Genomic DNA, 19,296 nt, shown 5'->3' on the forward strand with positions numbered 1-19,296 from the left:
ACCCACTGTTTGGGGGCAAAGTTGGGGATGGGAGCATAGTACATGGGGTTTTGTGTGGGGGTGGGAGTTCAACCACACCATCCAGACCAAATATGATCACAACCTCAGCCACGGATACCTATAAAAGGGGGGGAAAAAAGGTTTTAGACTTCAGCGTCCCTGCTCCAGGCCTCACCACCTCTTCTCAACCTCCTTGGTTACTGCAGCGGCATCTGCATTTCTCTGATGGCAGCACTGGTTTAGTGGTCTCCCAGATTCTTCTGCATCAGAGACCATCAGCTTGTCATGCACACTATATGCTGGTTTCTTCAGTAGTATTATGGGCAATGGTCCAGCTTCGTTATCTACCCATGTCAGTAACTTTGTGCTTGCATCCCATTCTTTCAGGCATTTGTCATTTTCTCCATGTGCTGTGTTTGTAAGAGTGTGTATGCTTTGCTGCCTACTACTCCCTCCTTCCAACCTTCAGCTCCGTACACTTGGCCATACACAAGCATCTGTGGTCGTTCCCAACATCCTGGTTCTCCTATTTCCTTGGGTCCCATCTTAGGACATGGCAATTCTTTCAGTGTTATCATTGTTGTCTCTCCTTTTTGTGGGCCGACAGTTATGTATTGTATAGCCTTGTCTACTTGCCAGTAATTGTTGGTGTCAAGTGTCTTTATATATCTATCTTCATAGGGGAATGTTGGGTTGGACTTCCATCTCAGTGTTGCTGTTCTCCCTTGGAATCTTCCTCGGGTTGTAAACATGGACAGGTATATAAGGCATTGTGCACTTGCTGCTGGTATTTCAGTTTCTACAAATGTTCTGGAGGCACTCATGACATAGGGGATTAGTGAGCAGACATAGCAGTTCTCCCCAGTGGTTTGTTTACCTACTTTAATCATGTGCTTGTACCACATGGTATTAGGTACTCGAGCAGTATCCGTGAGCTAAAGTTCCACCCCCCCCCATGTCAGCATCTGCATTGTGTCCACCTCTCCCTATTGTACTTACAGTGCTTACTTGTCCACCTGACATGGCCGTTCCACCTGCTGGAGTTGGGGTTGTGTTAGTAGAGGATACAGTAGTATTGCTAGCAACAAATGACACTCGCCAAAAGATGAGGGTGAAAATACTACATGAGAATAAGACACACAACACAATAATCATTCTTTTAATAGGCCATCCATCACTTACACCTCTTGGATCCTTGTGTAGTTTGAATATATCAGTTTCCCACCTGAAATGTGCAAAAACAAGCGTATTTTATTAATTCAAGCTCTGCGAACAAAATAATCCACCATATAGAGAAGGAATAGCTGTTCCCATACAGCTTTTATTCTGGGGTCCTGAAGTACTGAGAGTACTGATGGATTTCCTCTTTCCAGGTGTGGATATTGTAAGGAAGGAATGGTATCAAGAATAGACAGACACAAGTGATCACAGTTTAAGGGCATTCATTAAACTGTATAGGTAGGGTGGAAAAACACTTAATCTAAACCTAAATCTAAGATGGGAGCAAGCTACGACCATCAAATCAAAATAAGGTAGTCCTAGTGGCGTCTTGTCAAAATAAAAGGGCCTATACTATAAAAAAGTATTGTCAATCCATACAACTAAATACCAAAAAGAGTGTGGGATAGGATTCACGAGAAAGAAAGAAGTGTACACAAGTAATATGTCAGGATGCAGTAGCTGGGGGTGTTCCCTTCCCCACATTTTGAGCATGGGACAAGGTGGGAATTCTGAGCACAGCACACGCTTGAACTTTCCTAGCACAAGACAACAGTTCTGCTTCATGTATCAGCGCCGTTGGTGGTTAAGTCTCTTTTCGACAAAAAGTCTCTGGCCTGCGAGGACCTGATAGGCTTCAAAATAACAAATGATCCTTTCAAATGTATATGTTGGGTGATGACTCTTCACCCCTGGATCACCCTTTTCCAGGTTTGGATCCCAAAACAGTTCCTTTCAGATTACACTTGAGGGGATGATTCTTCACCCCTGGGTCCCCCTCTTCTGGGCTTAGATCCTTCTCCAATATCAGCCTCCCTCCTGTCGGGTTCACTCTGGCTTATATTCAAAAATAACTTCTCAATTGCCTTTACGTGTCATTGGGGATCAGGCTTCTCACCTCTAGATCTCCCTCTTCTGTGCTCAGATCCTTTTCAAACATTTGCCTACCTCCTGTCGGATTCACTCTGGCTTTTGCAAAGATATTTTCACCTTGGCATTCACAAATCTTAATGTCTTCTTAAACCGTTTCCCGTGGACCTCCCTCTGCCAGCTTCACTTTTGTCAACACACTGTTTCTTTGGACGTTAGTCTTTGCCCCTCTTTCTTGGCATCCCTCCTTCGGGTTCACTCTTGCCACTGCATATTTCCTTTTGCTTTCTCTTGATGCGGGATTCACTTCCCTTGCTTTCTCAACAGTTTGTCAGTCAAAGACTTTCGACTGAACAGGGATTTTGCTACACCCCTGTATGACCAATTTGGCAATTCTTGGCGGCTCTCCTATGGACATCTGGTATCAGTAGTTTAAATTCAACATTGGATTTACCAGAGTCTCTTGAGTGAGCACCCATGTGGTGCCAATTCCCTCTGCAGCTGGTCTTCCCTTAACAATTTATTGTTCTTTGAACCTTTCTCAATGTGCCACTTTGCGACTTTCATTGAACACAGTTTGGTTTCTTATCGATTCTCCCATCGACTCATCGGCTGTGATGAACCGCTTAGCTTTCCTTGTATTTGAAGTCAAAGCCGGTACCACGGTAGCAGGCATCTCTCTCGGTCCTGCTTATCAGTTTAGGCATGCTCTGTGTACCGCTGGCATCTGCTGCAACACACTTGAGCTATTGTCTGTGGTCTTACGATTTCTTCTGCAGAGGTCTCGCAGGTCTGTGTCAGAAAGGGGGAGGTTGCTTCTCTCCTCATCAGCCTTTCCATATTCACCGCCTTTGTCCTCCTCTTGAATTGCCATGCCTGGATAGCTGTCTCGTTGTGTGGTCTGCATTGCTCGTATTGTGCTCTCGTACTCCACATTTTATCCCTGTGGGGAAGGGGAAAGGCTGTCAGGTGCATTTGAGATCCTGATCAGTTGCCTGACTTTGCCTGACCCTTGTGTTGGGATATGTCAGGTAAACAGCTGTAGTGTTAGTCAGTTGTCTTTCGTGTCAAGAGAAAGTGTTTGTGTCGGAAAAGCAGAGAGGTAGAGTTTGTGAGTATTCAGCATAATCGGAAGGGGAAAAGGTGTTATATGGAATTATAATCCTTGTATTAGGGGGTTTGGTCAAGTCAAAAGGATAAGATTGGTAAATTTTGTGAGACAAACAGGAATGACTGGGTTTATTATCATGAAATGAACAGGGGGTTTGTGGGAACAGTAGTTTTTAGTCAAGGTAGAGTGGGTGTTTGGAAAAGAATAATCAAAGGGCAGTGAAGAAGAATGATTGGGAGAATTCAGGTCGAAAACTGGAAAACAAGGATTCTGCTATGATATGATATGATATTTTATTTGTAACGCGCTCGTACACAGGTTTTTCAGAGCACGACAAGGCGAGGGAGGGGAAACAGGGGAGAACACAACAACAAACTTACTATGCCCAGTGACACTGAGAATGTGCAAGTGCATGGGAAAGGGAAAAGTGCATGGAAGGGGGGGTGGAAAGTGCGAAGCAGAGGATAAAAGATAAATAAATAATAATAAATAAAACTAAATCGATAATAGAGGCAATAAACAGTGGTAGTGCAGCCAGCAAGTGGCAAGTGCTGTGTTTACGGAAACAGATTGGGTAAGTCTGAATGAGTGCAGAAAAAGAAGAAAATGGGGTGGGGGACTGTATGGGTACAGATACAGTCACCAGTGCAAGGAGTGACCAAGAGGCAGTGCAGGAGGGTGGCAGGGTGAGAAGGTACCTGGGCCCAGGGGACAGGGGGTGGCCAGGTGCACAGTGCCAAGAGAGATCAGAGTCAGCAGGGGAGAGGGGGAGCAAAGGCAGAAGCAAAGAGGAAGGTCTTGAGGTGCTTCCGGAACCGGAGATGGTTCTCAACAAGTTTTAGAGTGGCAGGGAGGCTGTTCCAGAGGGAGGCCCCAGCCGAAGACAGATATCTACCCCCACTTGTTTCTTTGAAAAACGACGGACCCTGGGGGAGTTAGAGGTAGAGGAGCGAAGAGCTCAAGAGGGGAGGTATTTGTGGAGGGATAGCTGAAGGTTCAATTGTGGTTGTCAAATATACCAGGGTTTGAGATCCTAGGGGATGTACCAGATATGGAGGGGTTGTTTGTTTTGGATAAGGGAGATTCTTAAGGTGGAAGGAAGGTTGAGTTGGTGCAACCTATTAAAGCTTTAAGAAGATCGGCTTCTTCATCCTTTTCTCCAGTATGATACTGCATCTCACCTGTGGCCTTTCCCCGTTTGTCTACCCTTAGGGTTGGGATAAGAGAGGATCAATTCTTCCCTGGCCACGTGAATAAGGGATTCCCGGGATCTACTTGGGATAATACCCTCAGGTTTCTCACAATATAATTGGCACAAATAGAAACACTGCAAAACTAACTATTCAATAATAACAGTCATACTTTCACAATGAATGCTGTCAGTGTGCGAAAAGAAAAATAATAAACACAGTGTTCCCTCACTCTGGATGTGTAGGAAGTCCCTATGCCTGTTACTCTGGAACGAGTTATCATAGGGTGTTCTCTGCTGGGTTGTGATTGTTCGAGGTAATTATTTTCTTCTTCTGCTTGGAGTCGTTGGCCCTTTCATTGTTGGTGCTAGGAAATTTCACCGCTTTGTAGGGCATGATGTCTCGTGGGTCATTCTAAGGGTTTTTCCCTTGTAGCTTCACAGCTCGCTCAGTGACCAGCTCGACAATGTGCGGTCTAGTAAAATGTGGCTCGTCCAACTTTCTGCTAAAGTTCCTGAGCAAGATGGGGTGCCCCGGAAACAATGGTGGCTGCTTTAGGAGATCCTCAGTTGTTTCAGTGTTGTTCTCTTATCTTGCTTCAGGCCTCTCCTGTTGTCCCTGCAGTTGATGAGAAATAAAAGGGGCACTAGCCATCAAGGAAGCAGTGTATTTGTAGATTTCCTGACCCAATATGTCAGACATTTTTTCAGCATCTTTGAGTGCCCTAGTGGGAAGAGCGAGGGGAATTTGCATGCGCCGTCCTAATAGTGGTCGGACCCTAGTTTATTACACAACGCGAATAATGCTAGTGGAAGACAGTGAAGCCAACTCTTATTGAAGGTATTTTTAATTGTGCCTATGCATTCTTTGAGCAGAGCATTATTGTGCTCACACACCCCATTTGCTTGCGGGTGATTGGCACAAGAAAATGCGTGTTGTATTCCTAACAAGGCTGTGATGTGTTAGAACATCTCAATGGTAAAGGGAGGGCCATTGTCAGATCGCAGGACCTCACACACGCCCCATCGTGGGAATATCTCCCGAACCAGGAATTTCGCTGCTCTAAGGGCATCAGGATGGGAACAAGGACCAGCTTCGATCCATCGGGAAAATGGGTATACAACCACTACCATGTAGCGGTTCCCTTGGCATACTTGGATCATGTCAACATACAGGTGCTGGAATGGACCCATTGGGTGAGGCATGGCTCCTCTAACTACTCTTAATGTATAACCTGCTGTAAATTGTTTGCATACTAGACAATTAGCCATGAATTCAGTCATGTGTTCCGCCAGGTTAGGACAGAACCAGTCCTCTCCAATATGAGCAGCAAGTGCCTCCTTCCCTATATGGGTCGGATGGTGTAATTGTTTCAATGCAATGTGCAATAATGAGAATGGCATTACCACTTTCCCGTGTTATAAGGCATCTGTCAGAGACACTGAACATCTGAACATCCCCTCTTGATCCATAACTCTTTTTCTTCCCTGGGTGCAGCTACCTGCAATTCCATAATCTGTGTCACTGCTAATGTGTTGTAACCTTCCTTTAGTATCATTGTTCATGCATAATTGCACGCTGGGGACGAAGCATCCATTTTTAAAATGTGCCCAAAGTAGGTGGAGCATTTTGCTTCTGCATCTGTTGCCTCGTTACCCCTTGAGACAGACAGGATCCTCCCCCCTCGTGTATGCTTGCTACTTCGCCACTTCACCATTTCGCCACTGCTATGCGCTGTGGGTACTGGAGTGCCTCCATTAGTCTGCCAAATAGGATTGCATGCTGCACCAGTGACCCATCAGCACGTCTGAAGCCCCCCAGCCAACTTAAGAGCCCAGAATGCACTGTCACTTCCTTTCCTGTGCTGTGCTCCAATGCCAATATTCAGCCACTAATTCTGCTGCCTGTGCTCATAAATGTGGCAGTAGATGTGCGGTAATCACCACCTTGCTCGTCCTGTCCACTTTCAGTCTTACTATTGCTGTCCCAGTATGTCTTTACCTAGAAGTTTGGTCAATAGTTGACGACCCGTCAATGTAAAGCATGTCTCCCCCCTCTAGTGCACTCTCCTGTACTTTTCTAGTGTCACTGAATTCTTATATGTTGGCTGTGCAGTTGTGTATATAGTCGCCCTCCTTTATGGGTTCGGTGATGAAAGTCGCTGGGTTGACAAGTCTGCATCTCACTATCTTGAGAGCCGGGTTTGACAGTAATACCTCGTAACCTGAAGCTCTCTGCATTGTCAATATACTTTTTAGGTCTCTCCAGTACTGTGAAGAGAGCATGCTCCACATAAAGAGTGGTGCTGTATTCCATGGTAATACTCGCTGGTTTGTCTACTGCAAATGTGGTGGCAGCCAATGCCTGTTTGCATGCATAGTGTCCTCTCATTGCTGGGTCTAATTTTCCACTGTAGTATGCTAGGGGCTTGTGCTCCATGCTTGTCCTTTGTGTCAGTACTGCAATCATAACCACTCCATTTGAGTGCGAGAATAAGAAAAATGTTCTTTGATTGTCTGGGAACCCTAACACTGGAGCTGTGCATATTGCTTCTTTTCAGCTTGTCAAATATCTCAGTCATCCCTATTGTCCATTGTGATGCACCCTCCCCTCTTTGTACTCCTTTCAGTGCACTCAATAAGGGCATAGTTTAAGTGCTGTAGTCAAATACCTGTGCCCTGCTGTAGTTACATAGTCCTAGAAACTGCTGCATTTGTCTTATGGTTGTGGGTTTGGCTGTCCTGCGTATTGCTTCTGCACTTTCTGGTGTCATTTTTCGCCCTTCTTGCGATATCATTTCTCCAATGTACAACATTTCTATCTAGCAATATTGTAATTTAGTCTTCTCTACCTTGTACCCTTTGTCTGGTAGTACTGTCAACATGTGCATGGAGTCACATCTACACTGTGTCTCTGTCTTGCAGCTAATCAATATGTCGTCTACGTACTATATAACTGTGCTCTCTAATTTTACATTGCCTAAGTCCATTTGAAAGACCCTGTTGAATTTAGAGGGTGATTCACAGTACCCTAGAGGAAGTCGTGTATACTTACACTTCTTATTTCTATATAGGAATTAAGTTAAATCCTGTGAGTCTGGGTGTAGTGGTATAGAGAAGAATGCATTCTTCAAATCTTTGACCATGAAGTGGGTAGCTTTCTTGGGAATGCTACACAAAATTGTCAATTGGTTCGGAACTAAAGACATTTGTGATTCTACAATGTGGTTTAGAGGGCACACGTTCTGTATAAAACACCACGGCTGTCTCGATCCATGCCCCTGACCCCCTCAGGTATAACAGCCCCCTGGCAGCAGTGGGGCTAAAGCCCTTCACACTGGCCCCAAGGGCCTTAAAACTCCATCAGAAACATACATGGAGTCAGTCCTGGCGCCTTATTGGGAATAAAGCAACTCTAGTTTTGGACCTTAATCCAACATGGAGGCCTATTACACAGCTCAGTTCCTTAGAACTAAGCCATGCGGTCTAGTGTTTTGGGTGTGGCTGGGCCTGGAACTACTTTACCTGGGCTATTTAAACCACACCCAAACAGCAGAACACGCTTTGCATTATTCTGCACTCCTGCAGCGTAACACTCGCCGTGTCCGGCTCCTGCTCATCTGCTTCTCCGGCAACCCGATCCTGAAGCCCTAGATCTGGATTCCATTAATAACCTGAAAGAACAAGAACAGCATTAGCGAGCAAGAACACTTACCTGTGAAGTGACCAGTGTAGAATCCATCCTGCGCTTCGCTTACCTCACCCATATCCGGGGTTCGCCGCAACCTGCAAAGGTAAAGAAACAAGGACAGCATTGACAACAATTCTTACCTGGGCAAGCAGCGAGTCCTGGCAGCACCCTGCGCTTCTCTTACCTTGCCCATCTCCGGGTTTCACCGCAACCTGCAAGGGAGAAGGAACAAGGTCAGCATTAACAAAGTACTTACCTGGGCAAGCAGAGCTTCGATCCATCATCACTCCGGAACATCACCGCAACCTGTACAAAGAAGAGAAGAGAACACTGGTTAGCAATTAACACCAATAAACAGAGCAATGCTCCGCGCATCAACATCTCACCATGGTTGTCATGGCAACTCTGAGATCGCAACCATCCCTGTGAAAACAAAAAGAGACATTGTTAGGGAACAGCGTAGTGGAGCAAGACGCAGAGAAGACAGAGAAAACGGAGGGAAAGAAAGAGACAGAATAAAGACGGAAAAGACATTATAACTCACCTGGAAGACAGCAAGCAGAGTCGGAGTCATAGCCGGTCCGGACCCGACATAAGAGCACACGGAACAGTGAAGCAACTAGGTCCACGGAACACCCGCACCAACCACGCGCCCCTGCACAGAGACGCAGGACGGAGAGTTCAACACACAAAAACCTAAGGTGAGCAATAACCCCAAGGGAGGGGATTTGGACCAGAGGAAGGTGGGAGTCCAACCATCACAGAACCAGTGTCTTAACCCTCCATTCTCCTGTTATAGGCGCTACCCAACTTCTGGCACATATCCAAGCAGAGAGGGGTCCAGAATAGGGCTTAGACCTCCTTCCAGTATTATGTGGCGCCCCCGTGGATACCAGGTGAGCAAAGCCTCAATTAAAATATCCACCTCGGCGTCATGGAAACATCAGAGACTGACCAACTAGCCCAGTTACTGGGAGAATTACGGGCCGAGGTGCACTCCGCCTGGCAAGAAACCAACGCCCTTAGGAGGGAGTTGATTGTCACCAAGGACCGCACCGATGAATTAGCCAAACAATTGCTCCAAACACAGGCTGGGCAGGCTCCGTTGCCAGGAAGTATTCCGCCGGTTCCAGCCACATCCGTCAATCCAGTGCAGGTGGTCCTCCCTGGGGCAGTTCCTTTGGCCTCACCACCCAATATGGAGTATTCATGAACCAGTGCTGCCTCCATTTTCTTTGTAGACCTGGAGCCTTTCCTACCAATCAGTCGCGCGTTCCCTTCATTCTGTCATATCTGAGTGGCAGTGCCGCAGATTGGTCCATACCATTAGTAAGCCAGGATGACCCACTCCTGCGGGATTTCAGGGGGTTTCCACAGGAGATGGAGAAGCTGTTGGCCTGACATACCCAGGGCCAAGCTCTGGAATAACAAACATCTGTCCCTCCGCCAAGGCAGCCAAGATTTGTTAACATATATCGCCACTTTTAACAGACTTGTCGTTGAAACTGGGTGGCCTGCGGAGAAACGAACAATGTTATTCCATCGAGGATTACGGGGGGAATTGAAAGACGTCCTAGCTCAAGTGGTAAACCCATCAAAAGACTGTGCAGAGTTCATCAACCTAGTGGTGCAGCTAGACCACAGGCTGCAAGATCGAAGGACAGATCGAGCCAGAACAGAGAATCGGACTGTGTATGTACGCTCAAAGGAGAACAGTCCGCGTTCATCAGAAAACACTTCGGAACCCATGCAAATTGGGGGGGTACGGAGCCCATTAACCAAGGCTGAAAGAGACAAAAGGAGAACTCAGCAATTATGCCTGTACTGGGGGAAATCAGGTCACTTCCTCACAAAATGTCCTGTTAAACCCCCGAGGAGGACAGTTGGAGCTACAGAGAAAGAAGGAGAACAAGAGTCGGAAAACTTCCAGGCCCGGCAAGAGCAGAGGTCCGTTTGGCGAGCGAAGGAAAAGAGCCACAGACCTCACACCTTGCCCTGCCTGTGATTTTGATCAGTCACCAACAACCGTCTCGGATGCATGCTCTGGAGGCATGCATAGACATCAGAGCCGTTGGTAACTACATAGACCAAGGCCTGGCAACAAGGATCGAGCTTCTCTTCTGTCAGAAAACGACAACTGAGAAGGTTACCACTGTCGACGGCACAGAGATAGTTTCTGGTCCTGTAACTCAACGCACAGCAGAATTGACCCTTCTGTGCCAAGACGGACATCAGGAAGCCGTGGTTGGTGGCTCACAATCCTAACATCGACAGGAGAGCCAAGAAATTAGCCTTCTCCAATGAGTGTGCTCATGTGTGCTACCAAGTGGAAATGCCATCTTCTGACCCAGAGACACCTTTCCAAGATAAAGAGGTGTTGATACTAGGTGCAACAAGTACATTACCAAGCAAATACCGCGATTTCCAAGATTTTTTCCAAAAAGAACAGGCTAATATCTTACCCCCTCACAGGCCATATGACTGTCAGATCGACCTCGTACCTAGTGCACAAATCCCGTGTAGTCGAATTTATGCACTCACCAAACATGACAATCTCCACTTGAAATCATACCTGGACCAATACCTGGCAAACGGTTTTGTCCGCCCGTCCAAATCCACGGCAGCCTCGCCCCTATTCTTCGTACCCAAGAAGGAGGGGGACTTGAGAACGTGCATCGACTATTGCGCACTAAATCAGATAACAGTTAAAAACCGTTATTCTCTACTCCTTATCCCAGAACTGCTGGACCGAGTCAAGGATGCCCAAATTTACACCAAATTGGACCTCAGGGGGACATACCATCTCGTGCATGTAAAGAAAGGAGACGAATGGAAGACCGCCTTTTGTACTAAGTATGGGCTGTACGAATATCAGGTGATGGATGCCCTTTGGGCTTTGCAACGCTCCCGCTGTGTTCCAGTACTTCATGAACGATGTACTACGGGAATTGATCAACGTATGTGCCCTAGTTTACATCGACGACATCTTGGTGTACTCTTCTAAACAGGACCATGTCAAGCACGTTCGCTCCGTCCTTGCAAAACTCTGAAAGGACCAGCAATACACCAAACTTGAAAAATGCTCCTTCCATGTCATGGAAGTCGAGTTTCTTGGTTTTGTCCTCACTCCCAGAGGCGTCCGGATGGATATGCACAAAGTAGACGCCATCCTTAGCTGGCCATCACCGTCTTCAGTCAAAGGTGTCCAAAGTATGCTCGGCTTTGCAAACATGTATCGCCGATTCATCCCGGGTTTCTCCCAGATTGTGCACCCGGTCACTTCTTTATTACGAAAAAACAACAAACTGTTCCAATGGACAGAAGAGGCGGAGAAGGCCTTCCAGGAACTCAAGTAAAGATTTACCTCAGCCCCGGTGCTACGACACCCCCGCCCAGATCTCCCATATGTAGTGGAAACAGATGGCTCCAGCATGGCATTGGGGGCTGTTCTTTCCTAAAGGGATCCCGAAACAGGCCAGTTACATCCCGTGGCCTTTTGGTTTAAAAAATGTACTACACCTGAACTTAACTATGCAATAACAGGCAAGGAACTCCTAGCGATCAAGGCAGCTTTTAAGGCTTGGCGGCACTACCTCCTAGGCACCAGACATACCATCACAGTAATCACCGACCATCGCTACCTCAAGACGGCAAAGGCTCAATCATCCTGTCAACTCTGATGGGCTTTATTCTTCGCAGAATATGATTATATAATCAGGTACTGACGTGGAGTCCAGAACGGAAAAGACAACGCCCTATCCAGCATGGGTATTGATGAGAACGCATATTCATCCCGAGACCCGGTGGCCATTATTCCAGGTGACAAACTACTAGGACATACAACAACATTATCTCTGGACGAACTCTAAAAGGAAATTCGTCTCCTAATGAACACTGAGGCTCTACAAGACTGGACCACTCAAGGTGAACATTACACAACAAATAACCAACTCCCGTATTTCAGAGGGCAAATAAGGCACTACAAGAACAAGTCATTTCTGCTTATCACGACCCACCTATAGAAGGACATCCAGGAATTGCCAAGACCCAAGCCAAGGTGAAAAGAAATTATTGGTGGCTGACCTGGCGAAAGGACATTAGGCAGTTTATTCTGTCATGTGGCATTTGTGCACAGAATAAATCCCAAAAACAAACAACCCCTGGAAATTCCACCTGCACCTTGGCTCACACTCCCCCTCGATTTCATCCCAGATCTGCCTCCCTGTCAAGGGTTCAACACTATCCTAGTGATTGTTGACCTATTCTCTAAAATGGCCCATTTCATTCTGCTTAAGGGTCCACCAAATGCATCCAGTCTGGCAAGGGTATTTTTAGAGAAAATCGTACGATTACATGGTTTCCCCGCCATCCTTATTTCTGACTGAGGGAGTCAGTTTGTGTCTAACTTCTGGAAGAAGAGTTGTGCAATTGCCCAAATTAATATGCGTCTGTCCACTAGTCACCATCTCCAAACTGATGGCCAAAGGGAGCGGACAAAGCAGACACTAGAGCAATACCTACGGTGCATGTTACATCAAGTGGAAGAAAGCCGGAAAGATGTGCTGTGGCTAGCCGAATATGCCTACAACAACTCGCTACACACCAGTACCGGACAGAGTCCATTCTATACCGTATATGGAGGGCACCCACGAATTAGATACCCCCATAGCCTTGAAAATGCCTGCGGTGAAGACTTTACATACAACCATCACTCAAGCCTTCAAAAAGGCAGGAGAACACTTGATCCAAGCCAAAGAAAGACAGAAAAGATTCTCTGATCAACACCGAAGAAAAGCCCCAGACTACCAAGTCGGAGATGAAGTCTGGTTGACATCTCGGCAAGTGCTCATAAGAGGAACTTGAACATTTCATCCCAGGTATCTAGGGCCCTATACCATCAAGGCTATTATAAATCCTGTGGCACTAAAACTAGCTTTACCACCAAATATCCAGATCCATCCCGTATTCCACGTGTCACTCTTAAAACCTGTTCAGTCTGGAACTCGGGTCAAAACACCACCAAAACCGGTACCGGTTAACAGAGAACTCGAATTTTAAGTCAAGGACATCCTAGATTCTAAACTCACCAGGTCCAACTTATATTACTTAGTGGACTGGAAGGGATACGGCCCTCAGGACAGGACATGGGAGCCTAGCGAGCACGTCCATGTGCCACGCCTGGTAAGACGATATCATCCGACCAAACCAAGGCCAGACGGAGGAAATACCTTGAGTGTGGCCTTAGGGGGGAGTGCTGTCATGATCCATGCCCCTGACCCCCTCCAGTATAACAGCCCCCTGGCAGCAGTGGGGCTAAAGCCCTTCACATTGTCCCAAGGGCCTTAAAACTCCATCAGAAACATACATGGAGTCAGTCCTGGCGCCTTTGGTGCCAGTCTCATTATCAGGAATAAAGCAATACCAGTTTTGGACCTTAATCCAACATGGAGGCCTATTGCACAGCTCAGTTCCTTAGAACCAAGCCATGCGGTGTAGTGTTTTGGGTGTGGCTGGGCCTGGAACTACTTGGCCTGGAACTACTTTACCTGGGCTATTTAAACCACACCCAAACAGCAGAACACGCTTCGCTTTATTCTGCACTCCTACAGCGTAACGCTCACTGTGTCCAGCTCCTGCTCATCTGCTTCTCCGGTGGCCCGACCCTGAAGCCCTAGATCCGGATTCCATTAATAACCTGGAAGAACAAGAACAGCATTAGCGAGCACGAACACTTACCTGTGAAGTAACCGGCCTTGACTCCATCCTGCGCTTTGCTTACCTCGCCCATCTCCGGAGTACGCCGCAACCTGCAAAGGTAAAGAAATAAGGACAGCATTGATAACAATTCTGACCTGGGCAAGCAGCGAGTCCTAGCAGCACCCTGCGCTTCTCTTACCTCGCCCATCTCTGGGTTTCACCGCAACCTGCAAGGGAGAAGGAACAAGGTCTTTCTTTATACAGAAGAAAGAAAAAGATTTCTTTCTTCTGTATTCCCTCCTTACATTAATGCTTTAATCCCACAAATATATTTTTACAGAAACGCCACAAAAAAGAAACCAGTATTTAATCCCACCCAAATCAAAACAAAACATTGAAAGCTGAAACATGATGAATGTTCTGAAGAAGGAAGATCTCAAGACCATAAAACTGATAGAATTCAACATGCTTTGAGACAGAACAATGAAGGTGCTGAAGAACTTGAAGCAAGACTCACTAAACACAGACTGTGTGCTGCTAAACAACAAAGCAATGAAACTGCTGAAGAAAATGAAGCATGACTTGCTGTTCAAAGAATAAGTGCTGCTGAACAACGATGGAATGAAAATGATGAAGAAACTCAAGTGAGACTTACTGATCTGAGAATTTGTGCTGCTAAAAAACGAAGCAATAAAATTGCTGAAGAAACTGAAGTGAGACTTACCAATCAGAGATAAAAAAAAAATCTGAGAATTGAATTCCCGGGCGAAGCCAGGAAGTTAAGCTAGTAAGCTATATTATCAACATGTATGCTGGGTACCGGAATGCAGAAAGGGATTTTATGTACTAAAAAAGGAATGTATAGCCAAAGCCAGGCAATACGACTGGATTCCTGCATATCAGCATTGCGCTGAATGAAAGAGTTAGAAAGATTTTGTGCGCCTTGAGCACAAGTTCCTCACACCTCAACCCTATTTGTTTCAATTTCCCTCACCGCAGTTTTGAAGGTGCTTCATGCTCTTACGAATGGACAAACTTCCAATGTTGGCAGCATGTGGCACTTGGAAGGATGTTGCCTTAGACAAAATGTGTTGTAGGTCTAAGGGGGAACTCGAAAGTAATCAGCATGTTGTAACATCATGCTGCCCCCTACAGTCTTGGTACGTAGTCGCTTTGGGGAAATATGTGCACAATATCGAGTATTTCAGATCTGAGTCGATTTGGCATTGGTGTCTGGCTGGTGTACCTGTACATCAGTGACACTGACTACTATTAAATTCTGGTTGCGGATTGAGAGGAAACTTAATGACATTGAGGCGTATAAGCTATAAAGTGGTTGTGCTGTATGGAACAATTGTTAATATAATGCCTGTTAGGTTGCTTTGAGCCATAGATTTACATTCAGGATCTTACCCTACTAGGATGATGGTGTGCTATGCAGTTTATCCTTTAGTACTATGCACTGTATATTCCCGTACTTTGCACTTTTGTATGTCGTAAATTAATTTAAAACTAAAATATAGAATGGGCAATGTATGAAACATTATTGTACCTATGTATATAGATGAAATGCTAGCATTAGTTTATAAATGTATTCTACTGTTTTAATCACGTATCACAGCTGCTTTAAGATGTCTGCACTTTATTGAGGGTGCCCGTGAGCACAGCCAAGATGGCCATCGCCGAGTGAGCTCCCGGTGGTCCTCATAAATCCTGACAAAATCCTTTGATTCCGCTGCAAGACTGGAGCGGCTTGGTAAATATGCGCTGGGGAAACACCCCAGACACCCAGGGAGAACACTATCATCCTGTGACGAGCACAAGTAAGTGTTGTTTTGCCCTGAGACAGAGGCACCCAGCGAGACATCCTGATGTCTTGCATTCTGCACAGGAACGGACGGGCAGTCACGAGCGCGTAGGCCGGGAAGCACAGCTAGGCAATGCCCCATGAAGAGCCCTGGCGTTGTGAGGATCGGACGCTGATCTGGGTTCACCGTGCAGGGGAAATGACAAAGAGAGCCCCAGCTGGCATTTCTTACACCAGCAGGGTAGCTGCGACTACAGACAGGTTTCTGAAGGTAAGGTGGGAGCGTACACGGTAAGAGTACACGGGAGCCCGGACTGGTTGCAGCTGTGTCGGAAAAGAGCAGTCTTAGGGCAAGTAGACTCGGAAACGGTGCCAATCTGAAATTTAATGAGCAGTGTACGGAGGAAGGGCAACGAGACCGTTCGCCTGCAGCTGTGACAATCGATAGCGGGATCGCAATATTAGTATAGAGGAGCGGCCGGACAGGCTCACAGCATGAAACGACTGTGAACGATGTCCACACCCACCTCACAGCGCATGGACCCGCTCCTAATCTGTCGACAGCGTGACGGGGGAAATCAGTGAAGGGTGAATAGGGCATGGAGAGAGACAGATGTAATCACAGAGGAATCTGCAACAGTTCAGTATACATCATCCTGCGAGGGTATGTGACTTTTTCTAAAAATACTGCAATGGTTTGTTTGGTCTCAGATATCTGCGGATTCTGTTGTCACTGATAAGAGACCTAACATTGCACCACCCTGGGGATCTGCATGAACTTGATTACCCTGTTTACCCACTCTTGCCCGTGTTGGGTGTAAATACATCTGTTGCAGCATACATATTGGGACCCCCTCCAGGATGGGTAAAAAGGAGAGACACCAATCGAAGCTTAAATTCGCAATCGCTTCCCACAGCAAAAAGAGTACGACTTTGGATTTGGTGGCAGACGAAGACACAGATTTACAGCCCAACAAATCTCTGGGAGCATTGCAGGATAGTAAAAACAGTTTTGCACAGCTGCAAGCAGGTATCCAATCATTGGATAATAAGCTGGACACATTGACCTTTTAGATAGACCACATGCAGGTCAGGCTCAATAAACATGGTGACAGGCTACATGAAGCTGAACACTGCTTCTCTACTGTTGAGGATGAAGCCTGTTTGACCTTGAGAGAGAGATGACCAAAATTAAAAAAACACTTAAAGAGTTGTCAGATAAGCAGGAAGACCTTGAATCTAAATGTCGAAGGGATAACCTAAGGTTAGTAGGGGTCCTTCAATCAGGCGCCTTGTGGTCAATGGAACTCCTAGCAGAATCTATCCTAGATGAGACACGCGGGCACGACGGCTTCTCATCAGCATTTATGGTGGAACAGGCTCGTCATTTCCCAGGTGGGAAGCAGCCTATTCTTGGAGCACCGGCAAAGAGATATCATAGCTCAGTTGCTCAATTACAGAGACAGATACTTTGTGTCACATTCAAGGGTTATCCAGTGCGTCTCTTCCTGGACTTGTGTAGAACATAAAGGAAGGGCAATGTTCTTTCAGTCTCCTGAAGAAGCTGCTGATTTCCTGGATTCAATATCAAATAGTCTTAAAACTCCTGCGAGTGGCAATAATTCTGGTAGTTCCCTGGGAGGGGGCACTGGCTGATGTTAAATGCATAATTCTTGCTTGAGAATTTGACAGTGGCCATTCTGCATTGTGGCAGACGTAGATATGTGGGGTGGGTAGGAGTAACTAGGCACTTGAGTGGTCTTCAAACGACGATGCAGAATGGGCATTGGTTTAAGGGGGTGGGGATTTAACTGGCGGTTTAGGGATGCGGGTGGGGTGTAGGTGTGGATCAAGGGCAATTTATAATATTTTATAGTTGATTACCTTTTTGTTAGTTAAGACAGCACTTTTTCTTGACTCCCACGGTGGTATTGTGACTCACCTAGGTAAGGGGCGTTGCTATTGGAGAATGGATTGGGTGACTCATATGCATAATGTTATTGGCACTAAAGCAAAGGGGAGGCTCTGTCGCCATTGCAGATCGGGTCGGCAAGTTGCCTTTATGGTTATGAGTAATGGTTAATGGGATGCAATGCATGACGTGGAATGTCCGCTGCCTTATTGCCCCTCGAAAACCCAGAGGGTACTGTTGTGCTTGCAAAGGCATCAGGTGGATATCTCATTTTTGCAGGAGATGCATATAACTCTCTCTGATTAAACAAAGTTTGCTGACTCATGGGATTGTCACAGATATTTCTCCTCTTACTCTTAACTACTCCAGAGGGTTGTGTATCTTTGTACAGGGGGAAGTGGGCTTTTCACCTCATTGAAGCTCTGAAATATGCATATGGCAGAATGTTGATGGTCAATGGGGTTATACATGGACAAGTTGTTATGCTAGTCAATTATTATGGGCCCAATACCGAATGCCTAGACACGCTGGTATGGATTTAATTGCAATTGCTGAAGCAGTCTTCTAATATGATAATCTGGGCATGGGACTCAATGCAGTGTTGAACCCTGACTGGGATAGATGAAGCGGGATACATAGGCCACCTTCGAAAGCTACACACGATTTGCAACACATATGCTCAACTTGCAAACTCAGTGATGTCTGGCGAGGGCATCACCGAATGAGAAGGGCTACACATTTATATCTGCGGTTCTTCAATCAGTATCCTGACTTGACTATTTTCTTGTTTCGGATAAAGGAGTGGGTTGGGTCACAGAATGTGAAATCCTAGCTCACACTTTGTCTGATCATGCACCTGTGGCAATGAGTGGGGTTGTGCCAGAGAAGTTGGTGAATAGAGGCTACTGTGTCTTTAAAAACGATAGTCAAACTGACACTGTGTTTCAGGAGTCCATCCAGGGGAGTATTACTGATTTTTTCTGGGAAAATTAGGATTTGGTTGCCTCTCATTCCCTCTTGTGGGAAGCCTTTAAATGTGTCATACGGGTGGGAATGTATTGTGAAGGAAGCAGGCATATTGAAAACTATTAGAGCAGAATTGCTGCACAGTGAAGCGCTACTCCAAGAACTTGAAGCAGATGCCGACCACCTCACAGATCCCATTAAGCAAGCTCAGATACATGTTGAACTGGAAAGCTTCAACCACGCTCTTTATAGGAAAGTGAAATTTGTACATACGATTGTCTGTCCGTCAATACGGGGAGGGTCAACGCCCAAGCAGATTATTGGCTTGCGTGGCTGAAGTCGAAGCACCCAATCCCACATTACAGTTATATGGAGTAAAACAGGGGAACTAAAACACACAGACACAGACATTATTCAGGCTTTACCAGAGTACTACACTGGGATGTATTCCTCTGACACAAATGTGTCACATACATTATTAAGTAAGGGGTCAAATAGCACTTTATTGGTTTGCCCAAGGGAAAAGGGAGTGGCTGTGTAGCCCTATTACAATACACGAGGTTCATAATGCTATCCGCGCTCTGCCGAAAGAGAAAGCTCCGGAACCCAAATGGCTTTAATGCTGATATTTATCAATCTTTTTCGAAAACATTGTCGCCACATTTCTTGATTGGAGGTTACCGGAGTCAGTGAGGGAAACTGTAGTCACACTACTCTTGAAGCCAAGGAAAGAGGCTGAGGAATGCTCTTCCTATAGGCTGGTTTTGCTTATAAATATGGACAACAAGGTACTGGCAAAGATTCTGGCCTTTATATTAGCACCCCTAATGAATAA

General features: G+C 46.1%; 1 protein-coding gene across 9 annotated transcripts in view; it reads left to right on the plus strand.

Annotated features, from left to right (window-relative positions):
* Positions 1-19,296, plus strand: part of ATP2B3 (ATPase plasma membrane Ca2+ transporting 3) — a 1,317,805-nt gene that overhangs the window by 955,488 nt on the left and 343,021 nt on the right. The window lies entirely within an intron of this gene.

The sequence above is a fragment of the Ambystoma mexicanum genome, chromosome 2p (genome assembly GCF_040938575.1).
Source record: "Ambystoma mexicanum isolate Mex_15411 chromosome 2p, UKY_AmexF1_1, whole genome shotgun sequence".
NCBI classification, from domain to species: Eukaryota; Metazoa; Chordata; class Amphibia; order Caudata; family Ambystomatidae; genus Ambystoma; species Ambystoma mexicanum.